Source organism: Triticum aestivum, chromosome 4D (genome assembly GCF_018294505.1).
Source record: "Triticum aestivum cultivar Chinese Spring chromosome 4D, IWGSC CS RefSeq v2.1, whole genome shotgun sequence".
In the NCBI taxonomy this organism is placed as follows: Eukaryota; Viridiplantae; Streptophyta; class Magnoliopsida; order Poales; family Poaceae; genus Triticum; species Triticum aestivum.
The window spans coordinates 488,662,367-488,680,701 of NC_057805.1; the positions used below are offsets into that span (position 1 = coordinate 488,662,367).

At 43.7% G+C, this 18,335-nt stretch overlaps 1 pseudogene; it reads left to right on the forward strand.

Moving 5' to 3' along the window:
* LOC123097121 (aspartic proteinase nepenthesin-1-like) overlaps window positions 1–18,335 on the forward strand; it is an 88,256-nt pseudogene that overhangs the window by 63,760 nt on the left and 6,161 nt on the right.

Consider the following 18,335-nt stretch of genomic DNA (forward strand, 5'->3'; position numbering starts at 1 on the left):
CTTCCCAGCACTTCCATTACCATTGCCGTCCTTCAATTCCGGAAAATCATTGGTGTAGTGTCCAGTCTTTCCGCACTTGAAACAAGTAATGTGACTTTGGTCCTTCTTGGCGGGTGTGGCTGGGTTAGAGCAGTTCTGATTGTTGCCTGCTCCATTCCCGTTTCCATTCCTGGGGCCACTGTGATTGTGGGAACTTCCTCCATTGTGAGTGTGGCCTCCATGGTTATGGATAAGTCCTCCCGAGTTCGGGGTTAAACGCGGCTTCTGCTGAGCTCTAGAATTGTACTTTCCTTGACCGTACTTCCTTTTGCGGCTCTCAATCTACTACTGCTTCCCTTTCATCATAAGAGCCTTGTCTACCAACTCCTAGTAGTTAGCAAATATTGCCACCATCAACTGCATGCTCATCTCATCATTAAGCCCTTCCATAAACTTCTCCTGCTTCGCGGCATCTGTGGCCACATCATCAGGGGCATAACGGGATAGCTTGCTAAACTCATCCACGTACTGAGCTACAGTACGGTTTCCCTGGCATAAGTTGCGAAACTCACGCTTCTTCATGCTCATAGCTCCAGTTGAGACATGGGCTGTGCGAAATGCTTGCTGAAACTAGTCCCAAGTGATATTGGCTATGGGGAAAGTGGCTGTGTAATTCTCCCACCATGAGGCTACTGGTCCATCCAACTGATGTGTGGCAAAACGCACCTTCTCTGCATCTGTGCAACCAGCGATGGTCAACTCCCTTCCAATCCTGCGTGGCCAGTCATCCGCAACTATTGGCTCGGTGCTACTGGAAAACACCGGCGGCTGTAACCTCAGAAAACGGGCTAAGTTGTCAACTGGGGGCGGGTTGTTGTTGTTGTTGTTGTTGTTGCCTTGGTTCTGGACTAATATCTGCATCAAGGCATTCTGCTGCTGGATCAACTGGGTGATCTCCGGTGGGAAGACAAATTTGGTGTCACATCTCGGAGGCATCTGATGGGTTTAGAGGGGAGAGATTAGAATAGAAAAGGGGGTCTAGTGAGAAAGCACTACCCATATGCACATGAGACAAACACAATCATATCACTCAATCAATCAAGCAATGGCATACAAACGGTCTAGAACTATCGTTAAAGTGCTCGGACTACTACTATATACATGGGGGAGTACTACTAATCATTTGGTGGTCATCTAGAAATTTTGATCGGTGGAAGATTCAATAATATCTGCTCCAGCTTCATCAACAAACTCATCATCGCTATCGTCAGGGTCCGAGTCGGTGTCGTCGATGATGATGTAGTTCTCCGGACAAGTGGAATCGTCGTCTTCTCCTCCTGGCGCGGGGTCTCCCATGAATACTCCGATCTTCTTTATCAGGTCGTCGTTCTTCTCCAATAGTGTCGCAATTTCCTCCTCATATCCATCGCGTGTTGACTTGAGTTCTTCTTCCAGCTCGGTGATCCTTGTCATCGCCTTCTTCAAATCTATCATGTCTGTGCACATCTGATTCTCTTGGCGTTGAATGTGCTGGTTTAACTCCTGGTTGAATGCTGCAATGGACTTGTAATTCTTGGTGCTGACTATCTCCCATTGCTCATCCCGGCGCCCACATATCTGGTAGATAGTATCCTTGAGATCCTTGTGGTAAACTTCGCCGATGCGTCCCATGGCGATGTGGGCTGCCATGCTCTTTCCTAGACTCCAGGTTGGTGCATCAAAGAAAAACTCTATGGGCTCCGTAACTGGTGTGAATGTCCTTCCTGGAATTTGAACTCAAATCATCCAGCGCTCCTCTTCTGGTAAAGTGGCGTTGTAGGTCCCGGTGAAGCTTGGTATTCCGATGTTCAGGTATCTAGTAACTTCCTTCAAGTCTCATCCAAAGGGTGTGTCTTCATCCGGTTGTGCAAACTTGTTCCTCGAATCTGCCATCCTAAGGAGTAGAAAATGGAGAGGAGTCAGAAATGAGTAGAGAAGAGTGACCTATGGCTTATCTTAGTGGTCGTGTCCTACATTCAGCATGTGCTCTGGTACCATCTTGTAGCGACCAGACCTCAAACAGTCTGATCTCTGTGCTTCAGTGTCATCCCTGGATCGGTAATGCTGACACACACAGTACTCAAAGGATTTATAACAGAGTAGCAATCACACACTTATTACATCGAATGTCTCATAAGAGAACTTATTACAATAAATATGGCTTAAGGCCATCTAAAACGATAACAGCGGAAGGCTTGGAAGATAAAGTGAGTCCATCAACTCCAACGGCATAGCTGAGTGCAAGACAACGGCCTAGCGAACCTTACTCCTCGTCTGAAAAGTCTGCAACATAATACATTGCAGCCCGAAAATGGGTCAGCACATGGAATATGTTGGCAATGTAACACAGTAGAGCAATGGACAGATAAATGCTATCACTACATGCATATATGGCTGGTGGAGGCTCTATGGTTATAAGGTTTTTGCGAAAAGCCAATTTTTTCCTACAACAAAGGAATAAATTTTATTTAACTATCATGGTAGTTGAAACATCATTGAGAAGGTTCCTCCAACTCAATCCCAATTTAAGTAATCATTAACCCAACAAATTAAATTAGAGTGATGAGATACAATAGGATAATCCAAGTACTAGATACTCAAGATGTCCATAACCGGGGACACGGCGAACCATGATTAGATTGTACACTCTGCAGAGGTTTGCGCACTTTTCCCCACAAGACTCGATCTCCTCCGTTGGATTTCTCGCACTACATGGTGTTTGAGAAACGGATAACCGAGACACAGTCTTTCAGAAGCATTAACTCTAACCCCGGGTAGACAGTACCAACCTACATCCCACTACATCTGCTAGCCTACCACTAGATGTTGGGGATCGTAGCAGAAATTTAAAATTTTCTACGCATCACCAAGATCAATCTATGGAGTCATCTAGCAACGAGAGAAAGGAGTACATCTACATACCCTTGTAGATCGCAAGCGGAAGCATTCAAGTGAACGGGGTTGATGGAGTCGTACTCGTCGTGATCCAAATCACCGATGACCGAGCGCCGAACGGACGGCACCTCCGCGTTCAACACACGTACGGTTGGGGAAGACGTCTCCTCCTTCTTGATCCAGCAAGGGGGAAGGAGAGGTTGATGGAGAGCCAGCAGCACGACGACGTGGTGGTGGAAGTAGCGGGGATCTCGGGAGGGCTTCGCCAAGCTCAGCGAGAGGGAGAGGTGTCACGGGAGGGAGAGGGAGGCGCCAGGGGATGTGGTGCGGCTGCCCTCCCTCCCCCCTCCTATATATAGGCCTCCTGGGGGGCGCCGGCCCTGGGAGATCTGATCTCCAAGGGGGGCGGCGGCCAAGGGGTGGCTTCCCCCCCAAGCCAAGTGGGGGGCGCCCCCACCCCTAGGGTTTCCAACCCTAGGCGCAGGGGAGGCCCAAGGGGGGGCGCACCAGCCCACCAGGGGCTGGTTCCCCTCCCACTTCAGCCCATGGGGCCCTCCGGGATAGGTGGCCCCACCCGGTGGACCCCCGGGACCCTTCCGGTGGTCCCGGTACAATGCCGGTGACCCCCGAAACTTTCCCGGTGGCCGAAACTGGACTTCGTATATATAATTCTTCACCTCCGGACCATTCCGGAACTCCTCGTGACGTCCGGGATCTCATCCGGGACTCCGAACAACTTTCGTATTTCCGCATACTATTATCTCTACAATCCTAGCGTCACCGAACCTTAAGTGTGTAGACCCTACGGGTTCGGGAGACATGCAGACATGACCGAGACGACTCTCTGGTCAATAACCAACAGCGGGATCTGGATACCCATGTTGGCTCCCACATGTTCCACGATGATCTCATCGGATGAACCACGATGTCGAGGATTCAATCAATCCCGTATACAATTCCCTTTGTCAATCGGTACGTTACTTGCCCGAGATTCGATCGTCGGTATCCCAATACCTTGTTCAATCTCGTTACCGGCAAGTCGCTTTACTCGTACCGTAATGCATGATCCCATGACCAACCACTTGGTCACTTTGAGCTCATTATGATGATGCATTACCGAGTGGGCCCAGAGATACCTCTCCGTCATACGGAGTGACAAATCCCAGTCTCGATCCGTGTCAACCCAACAGACACTTTCAGAGATACCTGTAGTGTACCTTTATAGTCACCCAGTTACGTTGTGACGTTTGGTACACCCAAAGCACTCCTACGGCATCCGGGAGTTACACGATCTCATGGTCTAAGGAAAAGATACTCAACATTGGAAAAGCTCTAGCAAACGAACTACACGATCTTGTGCTATGCTTAGGATTGGGTCTTGTCCATCACATCATTCTCCTAATGATGTGATCCCGTTATCAATGACATCCAATGTCCATAGTCAGGAAACCATGACTATCTGTTGATCAATGAGCTAGTCAACTAGAGGCTTACTAGGGACACGTTGTGGTCTATGTATTCACACATGTATTACGATTTCCGGATAACACAATTATAGCATGAACAATAGACAATTATCATGAACAAGGAAATATAATAATAACCATTTTTTATTGCCTCTAGGGCATATTTCCAACAGTCTCCCACTTACAGTAGAGTCAATAATCTAGTGACATTGTGATGAATCAAACACCCATAGAGTTCTGGTGTTGATCATGTTTTGCTCTAGGGAGAGGTTTAGTCAACGGATCTGCTACATTCAGGTCCGTATGTACTTTACAAATATCTATGTCTCCATTTTGAACATTTTCACGAATGGAGTTGAAGCGACGCTTGATATGCCTGGTCTTCCTGTGAAACCTGGGCTCCTTGGCAAGGGCTATAGCTCCAGTGTTGTCACAGAAGAGAGTCATCGGGCCCAACGCATTGGGAATCACCCCTAGGTCGGTAATGAACTCCTTTATCCAGATTGCTTCTTGTGCTGCCTCTGAGGCCGCCATGTACTCCGCTTCACATGTAGATCCCGCCACGACGCTTTGCTTGCAACTGCACCAGCTTACTGCCCCACCATTCAAAATATACACGTATCCGGTTTGTGACTTAGAGACATCCAGATCTGTGTCGAAGCTAGCATCGACGTAACCCTTTACGACGAGCTCTTCGTCACCTCCATAAACGAGAAACATATCCTTAGTCCTTTTCAGGTACTTCAGGATATTCTTGACCGCTGTCCAGTGTTCCATGCCGGGATTACTTTGGTACCTTCCTACCAAACTTACGGCAAGGTTTACATCAGGTCTGGTACACAGCATGGCATACATAATAGACCCTATGGCCGAGGCATAGGGGACGACACTCATCTTTTCTCTATCTTCTGCCGTGGTCGGGCATTGAGCCGTGCTCAATTGCACACCTTGCAATACAGGCAAGAACCCCTTCTTGGACTGATCCATATTGAACTTCTTCAATATCTTGTCAAGGTACGTACTCTGTGAAAGACCAATGAGGCGTCTTGATCTATCTCTATAGATCTTGATGCCTAATATATAAGCAGCTTCTCCAAGGTCCTTCATTGAAAAACACTTATTCAAATAGGCCTTTATACTTTCCAAGAATTCTATATCATTTCCCATCAATAGTATGTCATCCACATATAATATGCGAAATGCTACAGAGCTCCCACTCACTTTCTTGTAAACACAGGCTTCTCCATAAGTCTGTGTAAACCCAAACGCTTTGATCATCTCATCAAATCGAATGTTCCAACTCCGAGATGCTTGCACCAGCCCATAGATGGAGCGCTGGAGCTTGCATACCTTGTTAGCATTCTTAGGATCGACAAAACCTTCCGGCTGCATCATATACAATTCTTCCTTAAGAAAGCCGTTAAGGAATGTCGTTTTGACGTCCATTTGCCATATCTCATAATCATAGAATGCGGCAATTGCTAACATGATTCGGACGGACTTCAGCTTCGCTACGGGTGAGAAAGTCTCATCGTAGTCAACCCCTTGAACTTGTCGATAACCCTTAGCGACAAGTCGAGCCTTATAGATGGTCACATTACCATCTGCATTTGTCTTCTTCTTAAAGATCCATTTATTTTCTATGGCTCGCCGATCATCGGGCAAGTCAGTCAAAGTCCATACTTCGTTTTCATACATGGATCCTATCTCGGATTTCATGGCTTCTAGCCATTTGTCGGAATCTGGGCCCGCCATTGCTTCTTCATAGTTCGAAGGTTCACCGTTGTCCAACAACATGATTTCCAAGACAGGGTTCCCGTACCACTCTGGCGCGGAACGTGTCCTTGTGGACCTACGAAGTTCAGTAGGAGCTTGATCTGAAGCTTCATGATCATCATCATTAACTTCCTCCCCAGTCGGTGCAGGCACCACAGGAACATCTTCCCGCGCTGCGCTACTTTCCGGTTCGGAAGGGGTGACTATCACCTCATCAAGTTCCACTTTCCTCCCACTCACTTCTTTCGAGAGAAACTCTTTCTCCAGAAAGGACCCGTTATTGGCAACGAAGATCTTGCCTTCGGATCTGAGGTAGAAGGTATACCCAATGGTTTCCTTAGGGTATCCTATGAAGACGCATTTTTCCGACTTGGGTTCGAGCTTTTCAGGTTGAAGTTTCTTGACATAAGCATCGCATCCCCAAACTTTTAGAAATGACAGCTTAGGTTTCTTCCCAAACCATAATTCATACGGTGTCGTCTCAACGGATTTCGACGGAGCCCTATTTAAAGTGAATGCGGCAGTCTCTAAAGCATAGCCCCAAAATGAGAGCGGTAGATCGGTAAGAGACATCATAGATCGCACCATATCCAATAGAGTGCGATTACGACGTTCGGACACACCATTTCGCTGAGGTGTTCCAGGCGGCGTGAGTTGTGAAACTATTCCACATTTCCTTAAGTGTGTGCCAAATTCGTGACTCAAATATTCCCCTCCACGATCTGATCGTAAGAACTTTATTTTCCTGTCACGTTGATTCTCAACCTCACTCTGAAATTCCTTGAACTTTTCAAAGGTCTCAGACTTGTGTTTCATTAGGTAGACATACCCATATCTACTCAAGTCATCAGTGAGAGTGAGAACATAACGATAGCCACCGCGAGCCTCAACACTCATTGGACCGCACACATCAGTATGTATGATTTCCAATAAGTTGGTTGCTCGCTCCATTGTTCCGGAGAACGGAGTCTTGGTCATCTTACCCATGAGGCATGGTTCGCATGTGTCAAATGATTCATAATCGAGAGACTCCAAAAGTCCATCAGCATGGAGCTTCTTCATGCGCTTGACACCAATGTGACCAAGGCGGCAGTGCCACAAGTATGTGGGACTATCGTTATCAACTTTACATCTTTTGGTATTCACACTATGAATATGTGTAACATCACGTTCGAGATTCATTAAGAATAAACCATTGACCAGCGGGGCATGACCATAAAACATATCTCTCATATAAATAGAACAACCATTATTCTCGGATTTAAATGAGTAGCCATCTCGCATTAAACGAGATCCAGATACAATGTTCATGCTCAAAGCTGGCACTAAATAACAATTATTGAGGTTTAAAACTAATCCCGTAGGTCAAAGTAGAGGTAGCGTGCCGACGGCGATCACATCGACCTTGGAACCATTCCCGACGCGCATCGTCACCTCGTCCTTTGCCAGTCTCCGTTTATTCCGCAGCTCCTGTTTTGAGTTACAAATATGAGCAACCGCACCGGTATCAAATACCCAGGAGCTACTACGAGTACTGGTAAGGTACACATCAATTACATGTATATCACATATACCTTTGGTGTTGCCGGCCTTCTTGTCCGCTAAGTATTTGGGTCAGTTCCGCTTCTAGTGACCACTTCCCTTGCAATAAAAGCACTCAGTCTCAGGCTTGGGTCCATTGCTTGGCTTCTTCCCGGCAACTGGCTTACCGGGCGCGACAACTCCCTTGCCGTCTTTCTTGAAGTTCTTCTTACCCTTGCCTTTCTTGAACTTAGTGGTTTTATTCACCATCAACACTTGATGTTCCTTTTTGATCTCCACCTCCGCTGATTTCAGCATTGAATATACCTCAGGAATGGTCTTTTCCATCCCCTGCATATTGAAGTTCATCACAAAGCTCTTGTAGCTCGGTGGAAGCGACTAAAGGATTCTGTCAATGACCGCGTCATCTGGGAGATTAACTCCCAGCTGAGACAAGCGGTTGTGTAACCCAGACATTTTGAGTATGTGCTCACTGACAGAACTATTTTCCTCCATTTTACAACTGAAGAACTTGTCGGAGACTTCATATCTCTCGACTCGGGCATGATCTTGGAAAACCATTTTCAGCTCTTCGAACATCTCATATGCTCCGTGTTTCTCAAAACGCTTTTGGAGCCCCGGTTCTAAGCTGTAAAGCATGCTGCACTGAACGAGGGAGTAATCATCAGCATGTGATTGCCAAGTGTTCATAACATCTTGGTTCTCTAGGATGGGTGCGTCACCTAGCGGTGCTTCTAGGACATAATGTTTCTTGGCAGCTATGAGGATGATCCTCAGGTTCTGGACCCAGTCCGTATAGTTGCTGCCATCATCTTTCAGCTTGGTTTTCTCTAGGAACGCGTTGAAGTTGAGGGAAACGTGGGCCATTTGATCTACAAGACATATTGTAAAGATTTTAGACTAAGTTCATGATAATTAAGTTCATCTAATCAAATTATTCAATGAACTCCCACTCAGATAGACATCCCTCTAGTCATCTAAGTGAAACATGATCCGAGTCAACTAGGCCGTGTCCGATCATCACGTGAGACGGACTAGTCAACATCGGTGAACATCTTCATGTTGATCGTATCTTCTATACGACTCATGCTCGACCTTTCGATCTTCCGTGTTCCGAGGCCATGTCTGTACATGCTAGGCTCGTCAAGTCAACCTAAGTGTATTGCGTGTGTAAATCTGGCCTACACCCATTGTATTCGAACGTTAGAATCTATCACACCCGATCATCACGTGGTGCTTCGAAACAACGAACCTTCGCAATGGTTCACAGTTAGGGGGAACACTTTCTTGAAATTATTGCGAGGGATCATCTTATTTAAGCTACCGTCGTTCTAAGCAAATAAGATGTAAAACATGATAAACATCACATGAAATCAAATAGTGACATGATATGGCCAATATCATTTTGCTCCTTTTGGTCTCCATCTTCGGGGCGCCATGATCATCTTCGTCACCGGCATGACACCATGATCTCCATCATCATGATCTCCATCATCGTGTCTTCATGAAGTTGTCACGCCAACGATTACTTCTACTTCTATGGCTAACGTGTTTAGCAATAAAGTAAGTAATTTACATGGCGTTATGCAATGACACGTAGGTCATACAAAAAATAAAGACAACTCCTATGGCTCCTGCCGGTTGTCATACTCATCGACATACAAGTCGTGATTCCTATTACAAGAACATGATCAATCTCATACATCACATATATTTCATTCATCACATCCTTTTGGCCATATCACATCACAAGGCATATGCTGCAAAAACAAGTTAGACGTCCTCTAATTGTTGTTGCAAGTTTTTACGTGGCTGCTATAGGTTTCTTAGCAAGAACGTTTCTTACCTACGCCAAAACCACAACGTGATATGCCAATTTCTATTTACCCTTCATAAGGACCCTTTTCATCGAATCCGTTCCGACTAAAGTGGGAGAGACAGACACCCGCTAGCCACCTTATGCAACTAGTGCATGTCAGTCGGTGGAACCTGTCTCACGTAAGCGTACGTGTAGGGTCGGTCCGGGCCGCTTCATCCCACGATGCCGCCGAAACAAGATAAGACTAGTAGTGGCAAGAAAATTGACAACATCTACGCCCACAACAAGTTTGTGTTCTACTCGTGCATAGAAACTACGCATAGACCTAGCTCATGATGCCACTGTTGGGGATCGTAGCAGAAATTTAAAATTTTCTACGCATCACCAAGATCAATCTATGGAGTCATCTAGCAACGAGAGAAAGGAGTGCATCTACATACCCTTGTAGATCGCAAGCGGAAGCGTTCAAGTGAACGGGGTTGATGGAGTCGTACTCGTCGTGATCCAAATCACCGATGACCGAGCGCCGAACGGACGGCACCTCCGCGTTCAACACACGTACGGTTGGGGAAGACGTCTCCTCCTTCTTGATCCAGCAAGGGGGAAGGAGAGGTTGATGGAGATCCAGCAGCACCACGGCGTGGTGGTGGAAGTAGCGGGGATCTCGGCAGGGCTTCGCCAAGCTCAGCGAGAGGGAGAGGGAGGCGCCAGGGGATGTGGTGCGGCTGGTTCCCCTCCCACTTCAGCCCATGGGGCCCTCCGGGATAGGTGGCCCCACCCGGTGGACCCCCGGGACCCTTCCGGTGGTCCCGGTACAATGCCGGTGACCCCCAAAACTTTCCCGGTGGCCGAAACTGGACTTTGTATATATAATTCTTCACCTCCGGACCATTCCGGAACTCCTCGTGACGTCCGGGATCTCATCCGGGACTCCGAACAACTTTCGGATTTCCGCATACTATTATCTCTACAATCCTAGAGTCACCGAACCTTAAGTGTGTAGACCCTACGGGTTCGGGAGACATGCAGACATGACCGAGACGACTCTCCGGTCAATAACCAACAGCGGGATCTGGATACCCATGTTGGCTCCCACATGTTCCACGATGATCTCATCGGATGAACCACGATGTCGAGGATTCAATCAATCCCGTATACAATTCCCTTTGTCAATCGGTACGTTACTTGCCCGAGATTCGATCGTCGGTATCCCAATACCTTGTTCAATCTCGTTACCGGCAAGTCACTTTACTCGTACCGTAATGCATGATCCCGTGACCAACCACTTGGTCACTTTGAGCTCATTATGATGATGCATTACCGAGTGGGCCCAGAGATACCTCTCCGTCATACGGAGTGACAAATCCCAGTCTCGATCCGTGTCAATCCAACAGACACTTTCAGAGATACCTGTAGTGTACCTTTATAGTCACCCAGTTACGTTGTGACGTTTGGTACACCCAAAGCACTCCTACGGCATCCGGGAGTTACACGATCTCATGGTCTAAGGAAAAGATACTCGACATTGGAAAAGCTCTAGCAAACGAACTACACGATCTTGTGCTATGCTTAGGATTGGGTCTTGTCCATCACATCATTCTCCTAATGATGTGATCCCGTTATCAATGACATCCAATGTCCATAGTCAGGAAACCATGACTATCTGTTGATCAACGAGCTAGTCAACTAGAGGCTTACTAGGGACACGTTGTGGTCTATGTATTCACACATGTATTACGATTTCTGGATAACACAATTATAGCATGAACAATAGACAATTATCATGAACAAGGAAATATAATAATAACCATTTTATTATTGCCTCTAGGGCATATTTCCAACACTAGAGCCCATAATACCTTGTGGCTGCACACGGAAGTTTCTAGCATGAATAATCTCACGATCCCTTTGAGCCTGGGTGGCGGACTGTAGGAGGATCACACGGTATATCCCCGGGATCTCCTAGGACAACACTGGTATATCCCCAGGTGCCCAAACAAGCAATCCACCCAGATGTGTATTAAAGTTGCCATCTTAAGTTGAACCATTAATTAACAACTCACATCTGTCATGGATACACTCAACCCAATCCACGTCTACGAGCATAGCATAGCAATATAAGCATAACGTAAAAGTAACTCCCAGGTTTTGACAATAAAACAGGTAATAGGTTCTACCTCATCAACTACTTCCCAATACTCACAAATTAATCACATCCTAATCATGCAGTGTTTGAGGATTGGAACTAATGCATAAAAACTGGGTATGAAAGGAGTATGATCAATGTGTTACTTGCCTTGCTGACAATCCGCAAAACCTAGTGACTCGTAGTAGCACGCTTCGCACTCCGGGAATTCTATCGCAAACAAACAATAGCATACATAAGCAATCAATAAAAGATGCACGGGTAAATCTCGAAGATCTAACCAGAAAGTTCAACTTAAGAACTCCGGTTTGCAAAAAGAATCAAATCAAACGGAGCAACGAAACTCAAACTGCGAAAGAAACAAGATCCGTTTACTAATCTGGACTAAAGTCAAATTTTACAGTACAAAAATCTAGTTCAAGTTGGTTAAACAGAAAGAGGGCTTCGAGATGAAGATCTAGGCGCTTGAATCGCCTGATTCCGATAAACGAGCGAAAAGATAAACTAAAACGAAAATCGGATCAGAATTCACGATCGAAAATAATCGCGAAAAAACCCGAGAAAAAGAAAAACTGACGAACAGGCTAACGAACGAACGTTCGCTGTCTGTGACTAACGGACGAAAACCATTCGTTAAAACAAACGTACGAACAGGCGTTCGCTAAATAACTAAACCGGAAAAAACTGAACCGATCTATTAAAAACAGATCTAGGGTTTACCTAAAAAACCGAACGGAAAAAAAACGCGGCAACTCCGGCGAACTCCGGCGAGGCGGCACGGCGGCGGCGGCGGAACGGCGCGGCGGCAGCGGCGCGGGGCTTGAGGCGGCTAGGGTTTCGGGGCGGCGCGGTCTGGGGTGGGCTGCGGTGGGGCGGCGGCTTATAAAGGTTGGGCGAGGCGGAGTCCGGGTCGCCCACGGCGGCCCAAGTCGCTTTGACTTTTATTTTTTAAAATAATACTAACGCGCAGAAAAAGAAAGAAAAAGAATACTAAGCGGACTCCAAAAATCCCGAAATAAGTTTTCCCCATACTCTAAAAATATGCCGGACAAGGTGAACATTTATTTGGGCCTATAATACAATTTTGAAAAACGCGTATTTTTCCTAATTCAAATAAAATTTCAATAAAGACCAAATAAAATTATTGATTTGATTTTAATATTTTCCTCCAATATTTCATTTATTTTGGAGAAGTCATATTATCTCCTCTCATATATTTTAACATGAAATATTTTTGGAGAGAAAAATAATTAAAACAAATGATCCTCGTTTCGATATTTGATAAAAATTCAAATATGAAAACGGTGAAATCCCCAACTCTCTCCGAGGGTCCTTGAGTTGCTTAGAATTTCGAGGGTCGCAAAACAAAACGCAATAAAATATGAGATGCATGAATGACCTATGTATAACATTCCAAATCGAAAATTTGGGATGTTACAAAGAGGAGCATGACTGCTACCTCTTGAGCACTCCGTTGGTTTTCCCTTGAAGAGTAAAGGGTGATGCAGTAAAGTATCCAGTAGGAGACCACGCTCGAGTCCCATGCACCTACACAAACAAATAAGAACCTCGCAACCAACGCGATAAAGGGGTTGTCAATCCCTTCACGGTCACTTACGAGAGTGAGATCTGATAGAGATGATAAGATAATATTTTCGGTATTTTTATGATAAAGACTGAAAGTAAAGAAAGCAAAATAAACGGCAATAGAAATAACTTGTTGATGGGAGATTAATATGATGGAAGATAGACCCGGGGGCCATAGGTTTCACTAGTGGCTTCTCTCAAAATAGCATAAGTATTACGGTGGGTAAACAAATTATTGTCGAGCAATTGATAGAATTGAGCATAGTTATGAGAATATCTAGGTATGATCATGTATATAGGAATCACGTTCGTGATAAGTAGACCGAAACGATTCTGCATCTACTATTATTACTCCACACATCGACCGCTATCCAGCATGCATCTAGAGTATTAAGTTCATAAGAACAGAGTAACGCTTTAAGCAAGATGACATGATGTAGAGGGATAAACTCATGCAATATGATATAAACCCCATATTTTTATCCTCGATGGCAACAATACAATACATGCCTTGCTGCCCCTGCTGTCATTGGGAAAGGACACCGCGAGATTGAACCCAAAGCTAAGCACTTCTCCCATTGCAAGAAAGATCAATCTAGTAGGCCAAACCAAACTGATAATTTGAAGAGACTTGCAAAGATAACCAATCATACATAAAAGAATTCAGAGAAGATCAAAATATTGTTCATAGATAATCTGGATCATAAACCCACAATTCATCGGATCTCGACAAACACACCGCAAAAAGAAGAGTTACATCAAATAGATCTCTAAGAGAATCGAGGAGAACTTTGTATTGAGATCCAAAGAGAGAGAAGAAGCCATCTAGCTAATAACTATGGACCCGAAGGTCTGAGGTAAACTACTCACACATCATCGGAGAGGCTATGGTGTTGATGTAGAAGCCCTCCGTGATCAATGCCCCCTTCGGCAGGACGCCGAAAAAGGCCCCAAGATGGGATCTCACGGGTACAGAAGGTTGCGGTGGTGGAATTAGGTTTTTGTGGTGCTCTTCGATGGTTTGGGGATACGTACGTATATATAGGAGGAAGAAGTAGGTCGGTGGAGCCACGAGGGGCCCACGAGGGTGGAGGGCGTGCCCAGGCGGTAGGCGCGCCCCCTGCCTCGTGGCCTCCTCGGTGATTTCTTGACGTCCACTCCATGTCCTCTGGATCACGTTTGTTCCAAAAATAACTCTCCCGAAGGTTTCATTCCGTTTGGACTCCGTTTGATATTCCTTTTCTACGAAACACTGAAATAGGCAAAAAACAGCAATTCGGGATGGGCCTCCGGTTAATAGGTTAGTCCCAAAAATAATATAAAAGTGTATAAATAAGCCCATTAAACATCCAAAACATAATATATAATAGCATGGAACAATCAAAAATTATAGATACGTTGGAGACGTATCAAGCATCCCCAAGCTTAATTCCTGCTCGTCCTCGAGTAGGTAAATGATAAAAACAGAATTTTTGATGTGGAATGCTTCTTAGCATAATTCTCAATGTAATTCTCTTATTTGTGGTATGAATATTCAGATCCGAAAGATTCAAGATAAAAGTTTAATATTGACATGAAAATAATAATACTTCAAGCATACTAATAAAGCAATCATGTCTTCTCAAAATAACATGGCCAAAGAAAGTTATCCCTAAAAAATCATATAGTCTGGCTATGCTCTATCTTCATCACACAAAGTATTTAATCATGCACAACCCCGATGACAAGCCAAGCAATTCTTTCATACTTTTGATGTTCTCAAACTTTTTCAATCTTCACGCAATACATGAGCGTGAGCCATGGACATAGCACTATATGTGGAATAGAATGGTGGTTGTGGAGAAGACAAAAAGGAGAAGATGGTCTCACATCAACTAGGCGTATCAACGGGCTATGGAGATGCCCATTAATAGATATCAATGTGAGTGAGTAGGGATTGCCATGCAACGGATGCACTAGAGCTATAAGTGTTTGAAAGCTCAACAAAAGAAACTAAGTGGGTGTGCATCCAACTCGCTTGCTCACGAAGACCTAGGGAATTTTGAGGAAGCCCATCATTGGAATATACAAGCCAAGTTCTATAATGAAAAATTCCCACTAGCATATGAAAGTGACAACATAGGAGACTCTCTATCAATGAAGATCAATGTGCTACTTTGAAGCACAAGTGTGGTAAAAGGATAGTAGCATTGTCCCTTCTCTCTTTCTCTCTCATTTTTTTTCTTTTGGGCCTTTTCTTCTTTCTTTTTGTATGGCCTCTTTTTCCTTTTTTTTATTTTTCGTCTAGAGTCTCATCCCGACTTGTTGGGGAATCATAGTCTCCATCATCCTTTCCCCACTTGGGACAATGCTCTAATAATGATGATCATCACACTTTTATTTACTTACAACTCAAGTATTACAACTCAATACTTAGAACAAAATATGACTCTATGTGAATGCCTCCGGCAGAGTACCGGGATATGCAATGAATCAAGAGTGACATGTATGAAAATTATGAACGGTGGCTTTGCCACAAATATGATGTCAACTACATGATCATGCAAAGCAATATAAGAATAACGAAACGTGTCATAGTAAACGGAACGATGGTAAGTTGCATGGCAATATTTCTCGGAATGGCTATGAAAATGCCATAATAGGTAGGTATGGTGGCTGTTTTGAGGAAGGTAATGGTGGGTGTATGATACCGGCGAAAAGTGTGCGGTATTAGAGAGGCTAGCAATGGTGGAAGGGTGAGAGTGCATATAATCCATGGACTCAACATTAGTCATAAAGAACTCACATACTTATTGCAAAAATCTATTAGTTATCGAAACAAAGTATTACGTGCATGCTCCTAGGGGGGATAGATTGGTAGGAAAATACCATCGCTCGTCCCCGACCGCCACTCATAAGGAAGACAATCAATAAATAAATCATGCTCCGGCTTCATCACATAACGGTTCACCATACGTGCATGCTACGGGAATCACAAACTTTAACACAAGTATTTCTCAAATTCACAACTAATAAACTAGCATGACTCTAATATCACCATCTTCATATCTCGAAACAATTATCAAGCATCAAACTTCTCTTCGTATTCAAGGCACTTATAAGAAAGTTTTTACTAATCTTGGATGCCTATCACTTTAGGACTAATTTCTCAATTTAAGCAAATTACCATGCTGTTTTGTAGGACTCTCAAAATAATATAAGTGAAGCATTAGAGAACAATAGTTTCTATAAAACAAAACCACCACCGTGCTCTAAAAGATATAAGTGAAGCACTAGAGCAAAAACTATATAGCTCAAAGATATAAATGAAGCACATAGAGTATTCTAATAAATTCTGAATCATGTGTGTCTCTCTCAAAAGGTGTGTACAGCAAGGATGATTGTGGCAAACTAAAAAGCAAAGACTCAAATCATACAAGACGCTCCAAGCAAAACACTTATCATGTGGTGAATAAAAATATAGCTCCAAGTAAAGTTACCGATGGACGAAGACGAAAGAGGGGATGCCTTCCGGGGCATCCCCAAGCTTTGGCTTTTTGTTGTCCTTAGATTTACCTTGGGGTGCCTTGGTCATCCCCAAGCTTAGTATCTTGCCACTCCTTGTTCCATAATCCATCAAATCTTTACCCAAAACTTAAAAACTTCACAACACAAAACTTAACAGAAAATCTCGTGAGCTCCGTTAGCGAAAGAAAACAAAACACCACTTCAAGGTACTGTAATGAACTCATTCTTTATTTATATTGGTGTTAAACCTACTGTATTCTAACTTCTCTATGGTTTCTAAACTATTTTACTAGCCATAGATTCATCAAAATAAGCAAACAACACACGAAAAACAGAATCTGTCAAAAACAGAACAGTCTGTAGTAATCTGTAACTAACGCAAACTTCTGGAACTCAGAAAAATCTACCAAAATAGCAAGACCTAGATAATTTGTTTATTGATCTACTGAAATTAGAATCAGTATTTTATCACGTTCTGGTGATTTTTAACAATTGTTTTCGTGAACAGAAAGTTTCTGGAATTTTCAGCAAGATCAAGTAACTATCATCCAAGAAGATCCTATGGGTTTAACTTGGCACAAACACTAATTAAAACACAAAACCACATCTAAACAGTGGCTAGATCAAAGATTTATTCCTAAACATAACCAAAAAGCAGAAAACTAAAATAAAATTGGGTTGCCTCCCAACAAGCGCTATCGTTTAATGCCCCTAGCTAGGCATAAAAGCAAGGATAGATCTAGGTATTGCCATCTTTGGTAGGCAATCCATATGTGGCTCTCATAATAGATTCATAAGGTAATTTTACCATCTTTCTAGGAAAGTGTTCCATGCTTTTCCTTAACGGAAATTGGAATTAATATTTCCTTCCTCCATATCAATAATTGCACCAATCGTTCTAAGGAAAGGTCTACCAAGAATAATAGGACATGAAGGATTGCAATCTATATCAAGGACAATAAAATCTACGGGCACATAGTTCCTATTTGCGACAATAAGAACATCATTAATTCTTTCCATAGGTTTCTTAATGGTGGAATCTGCAAGAGGCAAGTTTAAAGAACAGTCATCAAAATCACGGAATCCTAGCAAATCACACAAAGTTTTTGGAATCGTGGAAACACTAGCACCCAAATCACACAAAGCATAGCATTCATGATCTTTAATTTTAATTTTAATAGTAGGTTCCCACTCATCATAAAGTTTTCTAGGGATAGAAACTTCCAACTCAAGTTTTTCTTCATAAGATTGCATTAAAGCATCAACGATATGTTTGGTAAAAGCTTTATTTTGAGTATAAGCATGAGGAGAATTTAGCACGGATTGCAACAAGGAAATACAATCTATCAAAGAGAAATTATCATAATTCAATTCCTTGAAATCCAAAATAGTGGGTTCACTGATATTTAAAGTTTTGACCTCTTCAATCCCACTTTTACCAAATTTTGCATCAAGATCTAAAAACTCCGAATTTTTGGGACGCCTTCTAACTAAAGTTGACTCATCTCCAGTCCCATCATTATCAAGATTCATATTTCAAAACAAAGATTTAATAGGGGACACATCAATAACTTTTAGA